The sequence below is a fragment of the Bactrocera oleae genome, chromosome 2 (genome assembly GCF_042242935.1).
Source record: "Bactrocera oleae isolate idBacOlea1 chromosome 2, idBacOlea1, whole genome shotgun sequence".
Classification (NCBI taxonomy): Eukaryota; Metazoa; Arthropoda; class Insecta; order Diptera; family Tephritidae; genus Bactrocera; species Bactrocera oleae.
The window spans coordinates 89,913,414-89,928,216 of NC_091536.1; the positions used below are offsets into that span (position 1 = coordinate 89,913,414).

Below are 14,803 nucleotides of genomic sequence, written 5' to 3' on the forward strand. Positions count from 1 at the left end.
GTGCCACTTTGGCTGCACATGCTTGTAAGCTTTTAAGTTGATGTTGGTTTTGTTTTAGTTTGTTTTTTTGTGAATTTTTTTTTATGAAGTAGAGTTTGCTGTCGTTCGCTGCCACAGTTGATCCTATAACCGCCACTCGCTTACTAATTTTTCGCTGGATTGAATTGTTGTTGGGGGTTTCTTTGTTGCTCTTAATTATTTTGTACTTCTCATACTTCCCCTGATTCTGATCGAGCATTGCAGCTGTTTGCCCTTGATTTTACTGCAGATGCCGTAATTGCCATGGTAAATTCGCGTTGTAGCAATAATATTTTTGTGGCAACTACGGCACGCTGCGTGTTTTGCTTTGTGAATAACTGCAGTTTGTTAGCAATGTAGTGCTTTTTCTTTATGACTTATGTCCACATACTCATAAAGAAAGGAACTCATGAAGCACAGGATCTTAATTCATACCCATTAGTCTGAGTATGTATAGGAAGGTACGGAGCGTGTCTACTAGTGGAATAAATCTAAAATGTTTCTAATTATTTTTTAAGCAACTAACAGTTAAATGATTCAAAAGGTATTGGTACCGAACCTTTTATTTTGTGCCTAGTTAAAAACCAGTTTAACAGTGATTAATTCTTAAAGTACTAAAGTGAAACTGAACTACTCTACTAAGGATTACTTATATATGTAAATGGGCGTACACATCAAAAAACACCTATTCTTACGCAGCTTTGAGGAGCTGGCAGCTCGGCAGTTTCGGTATATGATAAACTTCGCTATTAATATTACGTATCGCTAAAGTAGACAACATTTGATTTGTTGCCAAATTATTGATTATCTGGACACACTTTTAATTAAACCAGTTATGTTACACAGCATCACACCTCAAAATTCATTTCAGTGATATACAACCTCTAACAAATCGTTGCCTACATCTAGGCTGGTTTATTATTAATTTTCATGAGGAAATTTATGATAGGCTTACACTGGAAGTTATTGTAAATATTTTATAAAAATTCGAAAAACATAAAAAGTTTTAAAAGGAATTTTGTTGAGTGTAATTTCTTAATGAATATTTTACAAAACGCCTAATTGTAGGTAATAGTTTTTTAACTTTCGTAAGCTAATAAATTTCCAATTTATGCGTACTCTCTTTAATTATTTTTCTAAGGTTGGTATTTATATTATATTAAACAAGAAAAATTTCCGAACAAACCAGTGTTGAAAAAGTTATCATTTATCCCTGTGAACAGATATGATATATGTTATCTATGTTATATAATTGCTTCGAAATTGTAAATTTTCTATTAGTTCTTTCATGATGAAATAATACACCATAACCTTTTCGGAATTTATAAATAAATTTTTTCGTGTCGCTGGTTTTAAAATGTAAAGCAGTTGGTTTGGCTAAGTTGCCCTTAACAAAACGAGTATTGGCCATATCACCGAGACTTCGATATCCAAAAACGCTGCAGCAGCCCTGCTTTTCCCAGTTTTTTTCACAGTTGCCTTCCACATATTGAATCCATTCGACACTAACACACATTTCTAGCTGCTCTCATACAGATTCTTAAATTTATATCGCTTTTATTTTTGTTATTTTGTGGCAAAAACACAACATTATATAAGTCGCCGCTTTTACATCACAATCCCATTTATGCACTCAAAATGGGTTGCCACTCTTGACCATATTCGGTGTGGCAGATCTTTAAATACAAATAAATTTGTGCAGAAGGTAGAGGCGTACAAAAACAACAACACACAAAAGTAACAGTAAAAACAGCGTTGACATTACATTGTGCGCTGAGTGGCATTAACGATTAGCAACACAACAGCAGCAACAACACTATGAACAGTTGAAATAGCGCAAAAAACTGTCTTTGAATTCACCGTTTCATGGGTGAAGTTTCATAAGTGCAAATGCAAAGTCACTGGCAATAACGATTTACTGAATAATATCACTGGAAAATAAGTTGCAGAGAAGTTGATGGGTATAAAAATTAAAGATAGTAAACGCATGCCAGGTAAAAGTACCGCTAACAAATATTAAATGCCGGGTGTTTCAAAAATATTTGCTTTGAAAACAAACTACAAAAACATGCTCACTTATTATGCGTATAACGCCAATTGGAAGAGAAGTGAACGCCTATATATGAGTAAATGGTTCGAGGTTAATTATTGAGAAGCATAAAAATGTTTGTCGAAAACCAACTTTAAATTAATGTATTTTTATATTGTTTTTAAAATTTTGTTTTCCTTATTATTTTACTTTGCGCATGTTTACATACATACTTACATGCATCATAAATATGTCTTTACTTACATACCCAACCGGTTAGTGCTTTAGCTGTTGACGTCATGCAAAATGTTTGTCTTTGTTTGTTGCAGATGGTTTTTTTTTTTAAAGCCAGCTAGAATAACGATAGTATAAGCTTACTTTATCGTTTTGTACTTGAAATTCTACATAATACCCAACCACAGTTAAGTGGCGCCCTTGAAAGTGCATGAAAATGTTCCACAAAATAATAACAAAACCTACAAAAAATATTTTTTTAAGTTCTTTGTATGTAAGTTGTTATACATACTTATATAATATATATTATATAATGTATATATTATATAATATATATAATATATATTATTATATCTTATATTTAATGTCACAATATTTCATTGAAACGTATTAAGTTCTGGAAAATTGTGGCAATAAAATTTATATTTATAGAGTATTATAATTTAAAAGGTCTATTTCGGACTATATTATGGATGAGCATTTAATACAAATCAGTTTGCCATATATAGAGCTTATAAAAAAATATATTGTCGCACAAAATAGTACTTTTAAGTTTTATTTTCTCTCTTGTTGTTCTACAAATATTCTTATCTCATACTTAACATAGCAAACCTTGCGCTGAGTTCAAAAATTCTCACAAAAGATGCTCAGCAAAGTTATAAACTGTTAATAGTCCATACAGTTCTTTTTTAAATTAATATAAAATCTAACAAAATTGCCATGAAATTTATGTAAATACACACGTTTTATCGATCGACCCTATAACGATAATAGGCGCTATCATATTTCGAAGGATTCAAATCTATTCCCTATTTACGAACAAAAAAATATTCCGTTCCGATCGACTCCTCTGTATACATACAATTTACCACTTCTTGCAGATCGCACAATTTAACAGAATGTAATCCACTATATATTGTATTTCTGTTATATTTTTTTTTATTAAATACTCATTTACATTAAGTTATATTTTAATACTCAGCATCATTATTCTAATTTACTAATTAAAAATATTTATTTATAATTTCTTTTTTTTTTATTTTCTTTTGCATTTCAGTCATACAATGTCAGCGCCACTTACTATACGCCGAAGTGCAGCAGGGACCAGAACACGCTCGTTACTTTTATTATTGTTGCTCAGTTGTAATGTATTGCTGAAATTTTTGGCAAATCACAGCTGTGTGAAGTTGAAATGGAAAAACGAATATTATATTGGATATAGAAGAGAGCCGTGGTGATTGTAAGTAGAAAATTGTGAAATATTTTTTCGCGATAATAAAAGTTTGAAAAGAGTGGTAAGGGCACAAATACTAAAAAGATTTTATATACTTTTATCTGTTTAAAAAAAAATAAATTTTAAAGAAATAATGTATAAATGCAAAAAAAACATCATGAAACATAATGATTAGCTAAATTTTGCACATTCCTCCGTCCAGTTCGTTGCTTAAGTCTTTTATTACTAGAGTGTGCTTTCTTATCAGACCTGTTAATTTTTTGGGAGGTCGCAAGTTTCCTCTTGATCATAAAACAATAGCAGCTTCACAGCATAATAAATATAAAGATAAATATACATTTTTTAGTTGGATGTTTGTCTAATATTCCAGAATTTTAATTGTAAATGACATAAAACACCAAATAAATTCGCATCTACTAAATTTAATTTTTTTAAATTTAAAACGCATAAAATATCAAACCGCTAATGAATATATCTAACTTATGTATTCATTAAATTGCTAATTAATCATTATATTTCAAAAACTAAGCCGTGTACCAAATTAGGTTTTTCTTGCAACAGCATGACAGGGAGTAATCATATTCTCCATGTTTTATTATGAACTTGAACAAAAATTACAGTTAATCCGTTATAAAACATAATTTGAAATTATTAACCTCATATCTAGTGGCAATCTGTAGTCAAACAACACTTTTCTTAATAGTAATAATCAAACCTATAATCGTAAAAGGTGTATAATTTTCCAGCAACGAAAGTTTTAGTCCGCACTTTGGTCTTTAGGAATTAGAAAAAAGTTGAGTATACGCCCTGGCCGTCGCACAGCGAAAGGCAGGCGTCTTGCAAAAAAATTATCGCACAAAATCAACTCAGCAATTTCAACTGGAACAATTTCATGAAACAAGTGAACTTATCGCACATTTATAGTTTACAACATGCTACAACGGCAACAACAACAACTAAAGCAACAGCTACTGCTTGGTCCATTTCATAAGTTGCTGTGCTCAATGAGTTGTTGAGTTGCGCCAACCGCCTTGCCACTATATTAGATCACAATTAATGAATCAGTTTTATGACTAATTCAACAAATACAACAACAAAAAATACAAAAGTAATAATTCGCAAGGCGAACGCATAAAAGTCAGGCAAGATATAGTAACATAAATGTTTATATACGCTGATGATGATGCTGCGTCGCCAGTTGTTGGCTATACTACAACAAACAAGAAAAAGACGTTAACTTCGGTTGCACGGAAGCTATAATACCCTTCACATTTAAAAGCGTCCACCAATTACATTTGCAAAGGCAAGCACACGCACACTCATATATGCTTACATACACACTCATCTACGTGGCACCCTTCTTGTGTTGCTTGTCGTCTGCATATCGTGTTGCAAGTTGCCAAGTGTTGTATGTCCAAGGTATGACTCGTATGTTGTATATTACGGTGCGTGCCACTGCTGCCACTATTATTAAAGTGTTCTTGCTGTTCATTGTTTTTGTTGCTTTTAATGTATGTTGTTTCGCTGTTGCGATTGTGTTGCGATAGCAAAAGCAGATCAATTAACTTTTATGCGCCTGCCACTTCACTGTGGCAGATGAAAGTGAATAAAAATAAAACTCACTAAAAGTATCTAGTCAACGTATTATTTTTCTTTGCTCTTCTCGCTTATTCTTCCCCGCGGTGTGCCTTTGTGGTTGGTGCTGTCATATCCTGCAGCTATTTTAGCTGCAATTCAATACTGTGGCTTTTATAGCACTGTGGCATTATTTTATTGGTAACTTTTCATGCCTTAAAAAAGTTTTTTTTAATATAGATTAAAAGAAAGATTGCCTACATTCAGGCTCCAAGACATAACATAATACATGCGATATTATTTAGTAAAGTCCCGAATCTGTTAAATCATTATGGAGACTGAAGAGCCACAAAAATAAATGAACAATGTATGTAACCAAATTAATTATTCTAGATTAAAATTGTGGATTTACATTTTTTAACTTTGGCTTACCTCATTATATTACCAAATGGACAATTTTATTGAATTTTCAGTTTATTTTTGTGAGCTTTATTGAATGTCAAAATCGTTACATGATCATCCATCTTTAATCGAGGGTCTAGAAAACTCACTTTTTCTTTCCAACAATTCTCCAAACTCAATTTCGATTCAACCAACTAAATCACAGTGCGCAAGCGCTGCCTCGCCTGGTTCAAGTCTTTCTGTTTACTTTATTTGTCCACCATGCCAACTTTTGCGGTTTGCCGCTTTTATTAACGAGAGAAATCGTTTTTAAACAATACTTTGATTGTTATGCCAATGTTGACTGCTGCAAGTAGATGTCGGCAAAAAGTAAAAACAGCTACAACAACAACAAACACTGCCAACAGCTATACAAAGTCTTAGCAGGCAGCAATCTTCTGCCAAAGCAACGCATCAGCGCGAAGATCTTCAAATTTATTACATGTATTAGTTATATGCACACACACGCACATTCATACATATACAGTGTTGCATTTCATTGGTGCATCGTCCATATTATAGCTGTGCTGTTGCCTTCCTTTTAACCATTACAATGGAAAATTGAATAAGCCATCGGCGATGAAATGAAAAATATTGGCGTGATTGCAGTTAAATTAACAATTGCTTTTATGGGGTTTGCCAACACACACACATATGCGTATTTACGTTTGTATAAGCCAGCATATATGCACATGTTGTTGCATACGGTTCTATCATCGGTGCCACACAGTAATACTTGTAGTTATTTGTTGCAAGCGAAAACAATTGCGATCAACGATAAACGCTGCGATTGCCATTTGTTCCACCAACAAAGACACTGAAATTTTTCTCTTTTGCATTTATTTTAAACAAACAACACAAACTGGGAGGTATTTGCTTTAACATTGTTTGCAACGGGAAATTGATACCATTTTTCACTTTGCGTTTATATTTCGTTTAGTTAGAGATGTCCAATAGGGGACGCTTCGATAAGCGTACTCTAACCGCAAGTTGGAAAAAAAAAATATATATAAACATATTGCGTATTGTATCATACCTCATGTCACTTGCTCCCCCACATTTCCGGAGTGACTTAACCGCAAGATGGATTTTAATCTGATACTTTTTGTGGAAGTAATTTCAAACCTGCTTATCAGAAATGGAAATCACTCGAAGAAAAGGTGGCTTAACTGGACTCTCTTAATTTGGTGGTCTAAGAAATCCATTTTTTTACTATGATACTTTCCTTTCTTGAAGTAAAAATTTCGGTACCTTAGCCTGCAATCCTTCGTAATTAATGGAAAGTTCTTTCAGGAATAAAAAAGTCTCATTATATTCTTAAACTCTACTATTAAAAGCAGAACATTCAGCTTCTGTATATAAAATATATTGGGTTTCAAAGTAAAAGTATTACGGAAGACTCGGAATAATTTTACTTTGAAAATAGCCTCAAATCATGGTCAGATTAAATTTTTACTTCCCCCAACGGATGGTCAGCACTGCAAAATTATTTAGCATGGAATTGTTACTGTATTTTCGTGCACTCATTATGCCTACATTAGGACCTCGGATTTAGTACTTTTCAGTGAATTTCATTATAGCTCTCCAAGTAAAGTATTGAAAGTACAGAATTTTTTCTGTTTCTATACACGAACGGTTTGCAGTGACATGGATATAATCTGATTGCACAGGAAATTTGGCATCTTAAATATAGCACAGATAATTTTAATACATTTTTGAAACTGACCAGAGGAAAATTTAAAACCTAAGCAAGTAATCGAGACTTCTTACGAATTGTTCTATCTGGTCTTGGTTGGTGAAACAACCAACATCCATGAAGTCTAAAAATAGACAATCCCAGTAGCCAATTTTGTGTTTCTCAAGTTCACAAAAAAGTATCCATACACATAATTTTGCTTTCGTTTTAATTTCGTTTTGAATAGTACAGACTTTTTACTGCTCCTACACGTGAATTTAGTATATGTAAGTATTTGCGAACTTACCACAAATGTTCATGTAATAAATACATCCAATGCGTTTCTTCCATTCGCTGTCCGTTTGTGCGTTGACATTGTCATTTGGTGCTACAGTGTCCTAGTCGCAAACATGTGGCGGACTACTGAACATGAAAGCAAACTCCATGCGTTGCAGTTGCAACGAGTCTGGCGCATTAAATTACACATTGTGCGCCAGCGAGTCGAACGGTTTTGCCAGCACAGAAATTATTGTTGCACCAAAGGGTGGAGTGAGTCGCATTACAGCCAGACAAAATAAGCTGCACATACAAACAAATATATTACAAGTGCTGGCGAAATGCATAAATAAGGCATTCCAAAGTACCAAGAGTGTGACGCAAACTTTTAAAATACCAAATCGTTTGCGGTTACGAATAATTGTAAAGAGAATTTTATCAAGTTGCTAGTTGTTATTTCGGTGGTATTATTAACCATCTAAATTTCCCAACAGAATGACTTAAAAATAAACGATCTATTTTGTCAACTATATGGCGTTTTATTATTGCAAGTTCATTTTTCGCTATTACACAAACTCATTACTTAAGTCATTTTCGTAAAAATTCTACTAGTTAAATCACAAAGTTTTGGAAAAAACCTTTCACAAGCCGCCATCTCAAAGGCTACCTTTTCTGACTGCTAACGTCATTAAAACCGTAGTAATACATCTGCCACAACAAATGCTTCTTTGAGCGGCGAGTGACCACTAATTTTCAGTGCCAACAGAAGTTTTTGTCCATACAACTCACATTCGCCAGACAACAAATGTGCCGGAGTCCCAACCCACGACACAGTAGACTTCGATAGCAGTCGCCACCTTCATCCACTAACTGCCGCTACTTTTGCAGTTCTCCATGCCAGACAGCCCAACTAACACTCACCGAAGGCGAAAGAAAATTGCAAATTCAAAACGTAAATGCACAACGAATAATGATTTTTGTCGTTTCTTATTAAAAATGCAAACTACGGTAGTGTCAGTTAATGACTAATGCTTGGACAGCCTGACTATGGCGACCCTCCTCGGTATGGTGACATCACCGTTTGTGTCGCCATTACTTTGCTAAAGTCATTGTCATTAGGCACTTCATGCGCGATGTACATGTCATGCCGTGTTATGCTGTGCCACGCTATGCAAGGAATCAGTGTTGAACTCATGCCTTCGATTAAGCAGCCAAGTTATTGTCCTCACCGTCCACTGGCGCTGTCTTTTTATAATTGTCGGGCTTAATTGTTCTGCTGTCGCTTGACGTTGCACCAGCGTTGATCTATTCAATGAAATTCATCTCAGACATGAGCTTGCAAAATGTGTTGGCTGCGGTGAATACAAATATTTTCCTTGTCTTCCTACAGGCGCTTTACTTCAATATAGTGTATTACCATTTTACTCAATGGATTATCGAAGTTTTTATAACCCTTTCTATATGTTGAATGCAAAGCAGAGGAATCCTAACATGTTCTGAGTTTCAGCAAGTCAAATCAAGACCACCTACACTTGTATTTTTCCCAACAGTTAGCCATAATTTCTCCTTCATATTATTACAACAATACTAGAATAATGCGATGTTATAAACTTGGAAATAATTTTTTAATTGATGAAATATGACATTCAGTTATCAGAGCTTTTGATTCATTTTGATTTTTGAAGAAGTTTTCTTATTTTAGCATTTTTTGGAAACTTTACAAACAGACAGAGTCTTATTAACCTCTCTCTCTCTTAAGTGTTCAGAGAATAGTTTTATTTCCCATGTTGATAATGACCAACTAGACTTAATATTCTATAAAGCCAGCACTGAGTTCAATCTCTTGGTTTTCTTAACACCATAAATCGCTCCCTAATTAATTTTTAGATTTACTGAGAGCATTTTGTTTCAATAAAATTAGATTTCATTAATAGGCCTATGTGATTCGCGAAAGTGAGAATCGATAGGCCATCATTAGCAATCTTGTATGTTTTTGTTTGAACTAAGCCATACTGTTGCCTTTGAGCTTTTAACATAGTTGCTTGCGCTTTCCTGGCAGCTATTCAAGCTTTTGTGGTAGCATATTGAGCTTTCAATATAGTTTATTAAGCTCTCATTTTATCTATATATACTAATCATAGGAGCTTATAAACCTTTCTCTAAAGCTTCTTGAGCTTTCCTCTTAGTTTATGAAGCTGAAATTGTCACTTACTGAGCTTTTAGTATAAATTATTGAGCTTTCATTGTGCTTTCTAGAACTTTTGCCAAAAAAATTTCAGTTTCTATACTAATTCTTACACTAATACTATCTTTGACAGTTTTATATTATCTAGAATAAAAATCAGTGAATAGTAAGGGTAACTAATCCTAAGTTCTACTATAGAGCTTTCATCACTTTTTGGAGTCACTTAAGGTTTTGATATATATTCAACTCCTCTGCACAACTGAAAATTCAATCTACATTGGAGACGTACAAGCTTACAAAAATGCACATCTCCCCACCGCGCCCTTCAATACCCTGGAGCTGGAGTTTAGGGCAACCATTTGTCGAATTGCTACAATTTCGCCCAGTGTCGGAGCACCAACAATCACTTTCGCATTTAAACTAAAAAGCATTTGCAACACTCGCTGGCATGGTGGCACCTCCCTTTGGCCGATTGGCGAGCTTTTATTAAGATTATTAATTTAAGATTTGTGGCATAATTTACTTTGCTATGTAACAGAATATTGACGCAACATGCTGCATGCAGTCAGTTGCAAGTTCTAAATATACACGAGATTTTTATATGTATGTGTATGTGTGCGTACTGCATTTAGCTTTTAATACGAGCAGCGCCGGCGATAAAATAGTTATGTCGCATTTAATAGACACCGTTGCTGTGCGCAGACGCCGATAACAAAGGATGTTGCACTTGCCACATTTGTGCGAACACTTTTTGATTATTGCTAACTGCTGAGAAGCTTCGGCGTGTGAAAAGTGTGATCAAGTGGAAATTTATGTATTAACATGAGTGTATGTGTGTATATTTTGTGCTGATGTTGCATTTATCTGGAAGAAACATGCACTCCACACATACATATGCACCTATGTGGTGAATAATGACACGTGGTATGCATTCCACCATGCTGGCATTCATATTGCAATGAAGGTGCATATTAGCAACTTGCAATTATTAAATGTGTATGTATAGTAGGATGGAACAAAAATAAATTTTTTTTTTTGCTTAGCCTGGGGGTAAAATCTGTAGATTTTAAAAAAGGAAAATTTTTGGCCAAAAAAATTTTTTTTAACACCTAGAGGCGACGCCTCAGTTTTAAAGTAAATTTTCGAGTTAAGTCTGCAGATTTTACCCCTAGGCGAAGCAAAAAAAATTTTTGTTTCGCTCCACCCTAATGTATAGGTATATTTGGCTTTTGCTGTGATTCGCGCTTCATAAAACTGTCTCAACGTCCATCATTCCAAAGCATTCAAATTTGATTTTATACTTGCCACAGACATACAAGTACCTATATATCCACTCAACGCGGGTTACCGCGGCAACAACGCAGCAAATTCGCATGCAGCTAAATTTCCATCAACGGAAACACAACTCGTCACGTTATTGTATTTAATGAATTGTGCAACACAAGCGCGGCAAGTGCAACATGAAATCATGAGCAAAAGCGTCAGCAAAACAATCGTCTAACAAATCTTGCAAACAACAAACAGCAGCTAATGTTGGCGCGGCGGCGTGCAACACGAAATAATAATCATTGTGGCATCGGCGCTCACACACACACGCACATACATACAACCGCTTTCCGATTGTGGCAGTCATTCCGTGAGACAGCAGCAGCTATTAATGTTCCGATCAAACTGTCCAATGTTAGAATGTCGGGACCGCCCTTGCACTGTACGCCAGCCGCCATTTGAACGCCATCCATGGCCGTCCGTCCGCTGTCTGTTGCATTTTGCTTACTGCTTTTTTCCTCTGGTAATTACAGTTGCTACGGCTTGTTGCATCCTCGATGTTTGTCTGCAACCGTTGCCACAAACGCGCAATACATAAACAAAGTGAAACATTTCTTTCCCGCAAGCTGCAGCAAAGCATAAAAAAAACCAACTCAGCTGATGGCATCCATGGCTGATGGCGGCACAAAACTTGAACACCTAGTCCTGCACCTTCCTGAAACTGCGGCAGCACTCGTCTTCGGTGTTTCATTTCTCTTTTGTATCTATCGCTTTTATCGCTTTTATTGCTTTTATTATTGTTATTGTTGTTGTGACATTGGCTTCCTTTCTGCTGTCAGAACGCTACCTTAAATGCTCCGCTATGCTTACGAATCGAATATTATTGTGTTCTAACGCTTGCCTCTCTGTTTGCTTGTATGTTTTATATATGTGTGTGTATATTGCCATTGGATACACTGTTTCCTGTTGTTGTTTCATGCTGCATTCTTTTTAACTCTTTTGCGACTTGTTGTTGTGATTTTAGTTTTAGTTTAAGTGCCTGATATAATGATTATTATTGTATGGCACGAATGAGAAGTCGCCCTGTAATGGGAAGTAGAAAGAAAGAAAGAATTTCGATAGATAGTTGATAAATGAAATAAAGCGCAATATAAACAGTTAATGGGAAATAAAAGCAGGAGGCATTAACATGTTCGAGGAGTATGGAACACAACTTACGGATGTGGAATTTCAAATTATGCAGATCCATTTTGGATTGAGAAATAAAAAAAATACCTTGAGTTATGTATAGTGTAAAGCAAATATGAGTTATATATCATCTTATCAAAAGTGACTCAGACTGACAAAAAAATGACTCTAGTGTTAAATTGAAGTCTATATATCCAACCCAGCTCAAGTCGACTTGAGCGCTTTTTTGTATTGTATAATTACACGATATTTTATATTTAATATTTTTGAATTATTTCCCTTAAATACTTGTATATACGAAACTGTTGTCAAGATTTTAAAAGATTTATGTTTCAGGGTAAAAAGAAAGACCAAGACTACGAGTTTCCACCCCATTGAAAATCATTAAGACAGTTCGTGAATTTAGTACAATAATATTTTAATGAATTTCGAACATAAGCTTTAATTAACTTAGTCTACAGACCTCTTAAAGACATGTACCTAAAATTCTTCTTTGAAATATATCTTCTTTTAAAAAACTAAGTAGATTGGTTTGATTTGTATTTCGTATATTAGGTTTGCAAAAGTTCTGAATTCCGACCACAGTGCCACCTGGTGAAAATGACTGCTTTTTCAAATAAATCCGTAAGCCGTCCAGCCTGCAAACTTAGCATCCTTACACTCTATTCCAATTTTTTTCTTTTATTCTTATTTGTTGTATATTACGCTTACTGTTTGTTCACTAACTGCTACTGCACCGTTTATTCATGTATTTACAGTTATTGGCCTACAAACCACGCCGCCGGAGTTGCCAATCTACGGTGATCCCTACACGGAAATTGCACTGGATCTAGTCTTCCTAAAGGGGAATCCGACATTCTTGCTGGACGGCAAGAAATTGCAGCTGCTGCAGCCGGCTCAATCGCGATGAGGAGAATCTGAGTCACATTATATTTCAGGTGAGTTCACATAAGCGACCACAAGCTAAGCTACTAGAACAAAGCTGAGCTCAAAATAAAGTGAAGCAGCATGTGTGAATCTATGGGTCTGAGAATATGTTTGTGTAAGAGTGAATGCATGCGACATAGCGCGCTAAAGGCGGCTGGCTCGCGGTAAAATATATACAAATAAGTGGGATGTGCAACACTGTTATAAAAACAACAACAGCAACACATACAAATGAAAAAAGCCGGCGGTGGCTTGCCGCTGTGAGATTTTGTTTGGTGAAATGCAAATTTTTTACGGCTAAATTTTACAGTTGCACACCACAAAATGCGCCAGCCACCAACAAAAGTATGTAGAACGCTTGTGCAAGTCACCAACGGAGTGTATATTACTATTATTTTTGTTTATTTATTTTTGGTTTTTTCCTTTGTTTAATTTTGTTCTAATTTTCTTTCTCATTTCGCTGCACCACAGGTCTCCTGCTCGATTCGCAACGCAACCAACAAGCGACGCAGCATTCCGATTATTGTGCGCGTATCTGATGTGACAATAACTTCAAGTGCGGAAAATGATGACAAATATTTCGATTTGGGAGGCCAACTTCGAAAAACGGAGACGCCACTTTTTATACCCCAAACATATATCCTGTTGTTAAGTTTGCCATGAAGTTTGTAACATCCAGAAGGAAATGTCGCAGACCCTTTAAAATATATACATTAATAATCAGCATGATGAGTTGAGTTGATTTAGCCATGTCCGTCCGTCTGTCTGTATATATATACGCGAACTAGTCTCTCAGTTTATGAAATGTCGATCGTAAATTAGCACACAACCGTTTCTCATCAACAAGCTGCTTAATTGTCGGAATGGCAGATATCGGACCACAATGGCACTTAGCTGCATTACAAACTGAACGATCGGAAAAAAGTGCTTTGCTTTTTCATTTAGCGAGATATCTTCACAAAATTTGAAACGAATCATTATCTACGACAATGATGGAATCTTTCAAGAAATTGTTCTGATCGGATCCCTATAGCATATTGCTATCATAGGTACAAGCTAAGTGATCGGAATCAAGTTCTCCTAAGGAACCTATTGTATTTATGAAGGATATTGTAGCATTAATGTTTTCGATTATACGAATAAATATTTACTCATTTTACAATATCAATTTTTTTTATTTTTTATTCTTGTATATACCATGTACTGCATTTAATTGCTTACAACTGAGAACAGCTGCCAGATTGACAGACATGTAAGCAAAGTAACATTAAAACGAACGTCCCAGCTGTCAGAAGTTTCACATTCAAAGTAATTTCAGTATCTGCTTCTTTTTGCTTTTGTTTCTTTGTACTCCGTGCTAATTCTAATTGCTTATTGCTGTTATTAAACGGCCATCTTAACAGTGCATCGTCCTGAGCAACTATTTTGCATGCGCACATACACATATATACACAAATACAAAAACTGCACAACAACAAAAAAATTTGGGTGCATTATTTCGCGTGCGTTGAAGACAATTTTTCTTCTAAGAATTTTAGTGACCCGTTGCATACAATGCGGTTTTTTCTGCTTTTGCTGCGGGTTTAGGCTAACTATTGATATTTGTGTATTTTTTTTTTTTGGTTAAATCAAAATATTAAATTACAACAAAAAAAGTAATGAAAGTAAGAATTAAAAAGGACTAGACTACAAAAGAAAATCTCAAAGAAAAATATTGTTTTCCATAATTTTTTAAACACTACAATATATTATACA

At 34.9% G+C, this 14,803-nt stretch overlaps 1 pseudogene; it reads left to right on the forward strand.

Annotated features, from left to right (window-relative positions):
- Nucleotides 1-3,478: 3,478 nt before the first annotated feature.
- On the forward strand, nt 3,479-14,212 carry LOC138857266 (cadherin-99C-like; annotated as a pseudogene).
- The last annotated feature ends 591 nt before the right edge of the window (nt 14,213-14,803 follow it).